The sequence below is a fragment of the Pteronotus mesoamericanus genome, unplaced genomic scaffold (assembly GCF_021234165.1).
Source record: "Pteronotus mesoamericanus isolate MK-2021 breed Mesoamerican mustached bat unplaced genomic scaffold, CSHL_Meso_final scaffold_85, whole genome shotgun sequence".
NCBI lineage: Eukaryota > Metazoa > Chordata > Mammalia > Chiroptera > Mormoopidae > Pteronotus > Pteronotus mesoamericanus.
In genome coordinates, this window is record NW_026555329.1 from 69,697,199 (window position 1) to 69,703,198 (window position 6,000).

Sequence of the window (6,000 nt, forward strand, 5' to 3'; positions counted from 1 at the left end):
ATCCAGCTACATTCCAGACAGCTGTTGCTCAGTGTGCTCGGGTCCCAGGGGAAGAAGAGGCAGAGCAGAGCCCCCACAGACCTGCAGGGGACATGTGGTGTAAGCATTAAATGAATCTTTGTTGTTTTAAGCCATCAAAATTTGTGTGTTATTTGTTACTGCAGCATATCCTTGCCTATCCTGACTAATATGCACAACAAAGAGGCTGACCATTATGAGGAGAGCAGATAAAGCAAGGGAGAGTTAAACAAGGGTGAAGTTATTTCATCAAAGAGAACTATTTGGCCCTGACTAGTGTGGCTCAGTGGAATTGGTACCAGCCTGTGAGCTGAAAGGTCACCAGTTCGGTTCCCAGTCAGGGCACAGGCCTGCGTTGCAGGCCAGGTCCCCAACTGGGAGCATGCAAGAGAGAAATGATTGATGTTTCTCTCCCTATCCTTCTCCTTCCCTTCCCTCATCTCTAAAAATGATAAAATCTTTTTAAAAAGAGAGAGAGAACTATTTGAGCAGAGTGATGGGAATAGGAGCCAGATTTAAAGGCTTGAGGGAGAAGAGCTGATGCTTTCTCAATATCAAGAGCTCCGTCAGCACATTGGTTCTAGAGTCAGAAGCAATAGCGGTGGATAGTCACTCAGTAAGTGACCCTGGAGCCCCCCAGCATATTTGTGCCTTTGCTTTCTCTGCCTTCCTCCTTTAACTTCTGTAGCATTAATGAGCATACACAGAGGTCTTGGTTCAGTGTTTCTGTTTATATAAAAACTTCTAAGTACATCCAGGACATAAAGAGAAACTATTAAAATTACCTGTTACTAAAGCTTTAAAATCCTGAGTTCCCACTGAGGTTTGGTCATCTCTCCGGACAGCCCCTTTCTCTGGAAGCTTTCCGTCACAGTGCCATCTAACGCCAGTCCCCAGATCTGAGTTTTTGTCCTCCAACAACCCCGACCCATCCGCCAAAACATGAGAAAGACAGAGAAAAACCTGCGTTCTGTTTTGCTACCCTGTTCTCCACCAGCCTAGAGTTCCTTGCATTTCTCTGAAGTCCCAGTGGACTTCATGTGGAAGTTTACTTCCCAGTGGAAGTAAATGCCATGGTTTTGAAGGAGATCTGTAGCTGCAACTTAAAAATGAAGAGATGAAACAATGACATGCTGTTAACTCAGCCAGTCCCAAGAGTCCAGCGAAGCACATGGTACCAGGCTGCAATTTACTCACCTATGATAGAGCAGGCATTGAAGTATTTTCACAAGAGTTAGAGAAAGCCTTAAGTGTTGCAGTATTATTACTACTGTCAATTTCTTGGGTTTTCACCTCCATGTTTTCTAGGTGCAGTTAGTGACGGTGCAGGCCCCGGCCCGGCACAACCCGACAGAGTGGCCCGCGGTCCCAGACCCTTCTCGGAGTTCAGGAGGGAAGTAAGAGTATCTAATAATTCACCCCACAACCCATCCCTCCACTGCGGACTGATTGCCTCAGTCCATTCGCGCTGCTCTAACAAAACACCAGAGACGAGGTAGCTTGTAAGCAACAGTTTATTTCTCATTGTTCCGGAGGCTGGGAAGTCCAAGATCAAGGCCCTGGCATATTCACTATCTAGTCAGGACCCACTCTCTGGTTCATAGATGGCACTGCACATGGTGAAAGGGGTTAAGGAGCTCTTTGGAGTCTCTTTTATTTATTTATTTTTTCATTTACATTATTTTTTTATTGTATTTTTCCTATTACCTTTACACCCCCCGCCCCGATACCCTCTTCCATCTCTACCCACCCTCTTCCCTCGACTACCACGCAGTTGTGTTTCCATGATGAGGTGCCTTCTAAAAGGAGGCTAATGCTGTTTGTGGGGGCTCTACCCTGAGCACCTCCTAAAGGCCTCACCTCCTACTACCATCACCTTGACTATTAGGATTTTAACCCATAAATTTGGGGAGAACAGAAACAGGCCAATCTGACATTCTGGTTTGTCAGGCTGCCATGGTAAACTTCAGCAGCCTTCAACCATAAGAAGTAAGTAGGAGCAAGATGCCTCTTTCAGAACTTTGCTAGCAGGCAGTAGGCTACACGGTAAGCAGACAGCATCTATCAGCAAGCAAGGATAAAAGTCGCCTTTTACCACTCCGGAAGTTCGGTGAAGCCCCCACTGCCTGTCCCAACTCGCTGACCTGCATCTCTGTGCAAATACTTCCTCCGAGTAAGGCACGACCGCATTTTGTCAGCAGGACCAGACTCAGCCAATCAAATCTAGAGACAGTTCTCTGTCAGTCACAGGGGCCCAGGGAACCAGAAGGCCGTGCCATAACTGGCCGCACTGGGTTTACTTCTTATGTTTATTCATGAAAAGACAGGAAAGGCCATAAAGCCTTACCAGCCAAGCGCGTGTCTTGACCCCTTGACAAGCTTGTCATGGCCACTGCCGGAGAGCGGGCTCTGGAAGGACTCCCCAGAGCCTGGGCTCTGAGAACGGCATTTCTCAGGGAGCTGCCTGCTTGCGCCGTCCTGCCCCTCATTAACATCCCTCCCTTCCGATGGAGCGTCACGTCCTCTAGTCCACCACAATAGGACATCTACTAATTGTCATTTTCCTAGTGGTGGGCACAGGTTTGCGCTGAGTGGTCCACTGGGCCTGGGGACCTACAACTCAACTTGGCCAAGCAGGCCCTCGGGGGAGTCCCCACCTGCCTCGGAGCACGTGGACACTACTAGGTCCTCCTCGGAAACAAGGCTGGGATCGGCCCCAGTGGCGGGGTCCTTCTCTGACCCACTGAGCTCTCTGCTCCACTCACCCACAGTCGAGAAGCCTGACTCGGAGACGCCGCCCCCTCCCCAACCCAGCCCCTATTGCTAGTACAAACTGGCTCCCTCTCCGAGGATGCGAAGCTTTTACCTTTATCGCATCGAGATTTAGAGTCCACCTAGCTTAGGCCATTACTATCCAGGGCCATGCTGGAGCCTGTAGCTTATTAGTTATATAGAGCTATTGCCCTGACTTAAACTACAAACGTCCCTCATCAGCATTGTTTGCTCGCTCTTACTGCTTAGAGAGCTTCATCCCGTCCCCACGCCCATCCTTCCTGAATGAATGGCTCTTCTAAAGGGTGCCAGGTTCTCTCAAATGCATCTCATATCCAAGTAAAAAAGAATAAATTAGGATAAAACCCCATTATCTTCTTTGTGGAATGAGAGAGGTATTTGAGGAGATTTTTAAAAGCTCAGCTCTATGAGTATTGAAGAAACTATAAGCAGCTATAGCCATTAGGGGGACTTCGGGGAGACAGACGGTCGGAGAAGGACGGGGGGGCTTGTAGGAGATATTGCTGAGTTTTTAGTGTTTACCTTGGGGAGTTTGGGGTAACTAGTAGAAGCTTTTAAGCAAGAGAGCAGGGTCAGGTTTTGACATTAGAAATATCGCCCCGGGTGGAGGGAGAGTGCGGGGGGAGGTCAGGAATGAACTGGAAGGTGAATGGCCGGGCCCAGCGAGCTGCTAACCTGCTCCTCCCCACAGTGAGACTCTACTGTGAACGAGGTATAAGCAGCCCCATCTCAGCCAAGGGTGAGGAGTTTCTGTTGATTAATTATCACCCTGAACACCAGACATAACTGGCCACTCAGAAGGTAGCTCCCTCTAAGTCAAATGTATGGACCTAAATTATAATTCCAAAATACTCCCGTGGAAGCCATGGATGAGTGTTGCTCGTTTGTCCAACAGCAGAGAGAGAGCCCTGTTGCTTGTCAGGGTTACAGCCAGCATAAAATCTCCTATCGCGGTTCCGTGAACTACACAGAAGTGCCGGAGTGGCTGGCCAAAAGCAAAAATCCTGCTAAAAATTGGTAAGGCGCCACCCCGTAATAACCCAGGAGAATGATGGTAGGGGCTTGAACGTGGGCAATGGAAGTGCAGGTGGAGGGGAAGGGATGGCTTCAGGAGGTAGTTAAAAGCATGGCGGCTTTACCTACCACAATCCCTGACACATAGTAAATGATAGAATGAATGAATAGGTGATGAATGAATAGAACTGGCATGATGTGATCATTGGTTGGATGGGGGCGAGGGGTAAGAGGAACTGATACAGGAGCAGGGGGGTTAAGGGAGCGGGCTTGTGCCCATCAATGAGACAGGGGCCGCCGTGCGGAGCAGGAGACGCAAGGTTGAGTGGACCATAAATCTGAGGCACTTGTGGGACATGTAGGATAAGAGCAGAGAGACAGCAGAGGGCTATGGCAGGAGGAATGGATTTTGTAGCCTTTGAAGTCTTTATTCACTCAAAAAAATATGTGTTGTGTGCCTACTTTGTCCCCGAAGCTATGCCACCCACAAGGGATTCAAGGGTCATGCAAATGGTGATATTTCTCATCAGGTCACAGTTGCTACGTAGTCGATAAGAGCCAGTGTTCCGGGGGTGGGTGGGACAGGAATCAGCATGCTCATGGACCATGGGAGGGACTTGAAATTAGCAGGAACTTTCTGGAATGCAATTTGGCAGCTATGTATCCAAAAGCTTAGAAATTTACGTACCTGTGACTCAGCAATTTCTCTCCTAAATATTGACTTGCTCGTCATAAGTGCAAGATCTGCTGTCCACCTAGAGGGTTCGCTTCAGCGTGGCTAGCGTGTGTGCCGCCACGCAGGCACCCGGGGCCCCATCCGGTTATACACGGGGCAGCCCAGGCCCCTTAGTCCTGACATCCTAGCAGGGTCCCTGAGGGCCCATGAGGCTGCAGCCGCAGAGCAGACAGGGCCTGGCCCCCGACCTCACTCCTGTCTGAGGCACACCCCTGCAGAAGGGCCCTGGCCCTGCTTCAGTCGTGTATCCCTGCGTGACGCACTAATCCCACTTCACAGCCTAAAGCGATTGTTTTATTATCTCATGATTCTCAGGATCTGGAATTAGGGCGGAGATTACTGGGGCAATTCTAATCTACGTGGCATCAACCAGGGCCAGCGGGCGGTACTGAGTTAACAGCGGGGGCTGGTCTGGAGCATCCACGATGGCACCCTCACTCACACGCCTGGCACCCTGGCAGGAACGGCTCGAAGGCTGGGCGCAGCTGGGCCCACACGGCCTATCTCTCCAGCAGGTAGTGGACTTTTAACAGGATGCGCACGGTTCTTACACAATGGCTCAGGGTGCCAACGCGAGACCTACAACTAACATTGTGTTCCTTCGGCCATACTCTAAAGCTCAACAAGGATAGGCAAGCCATAGTTCCCATCTGTCAATGGAAGGAGGAACATCGAAGACTGTACAGCCACCTTCACCCTCCACACTCCCTGGTTCAAGACCACCAAGAAGGCAGGGTGCGGCGTGTATATGCCAGTTATTATTCTCCCTGCTGTGATGTGGGCCAGTTTTTCTCCCTCTGTGCATATTGCGAACTGAAAATCTCTCAGCCTCTTTTTCCATGGAACACCAGGCCTATTAAAGCAAACAAAAAAGATCCCTTTTAATATCTCTCTAATATCTGTGTGCCACATAAACCAGGGCTGGCCGGGCCCAGCGAGCTGCTAACCTGCCTCTCCCCCAGTGAGACTCTACTGTGAACGAGGTATAAGCAGCCCCATCTCAGCCAAAGGTGAGGAGTTTCTGTTGATTAATTATCACCCTGAACACCAGACATAACTGGCCACTCAGGAGGCAGCTCCCTCTAAGTCAAATGTACAGACCTAAATTATAATTCCAAAATACTCCCGTGGAAGCCATGGATGAGTGTTGCTCATTTGTCCAACAGCAGAGAGAGAGCCCCGTTGCTTGTCAGTGTTACAGCCAGCATAAAATCTATCGCGGTTCCGTGCACTACAGAGAAGTGCCAGAGCGGCTGGCTAAACGTGAAAATTTGGCTAAAAATTGGTAAGGCGCCACCCAGGCATGAAGAGCTACAGCGAAGCCCACGGTGAGGCCTCGCTGGGAAAGCAGATCCAAGAGGGCACCCCGAGGCTGGCAGATCCTCTCATCACACGCTGACACCTGGGCTGCCCTGGACGGCCTTCATATCAGGAGGGTC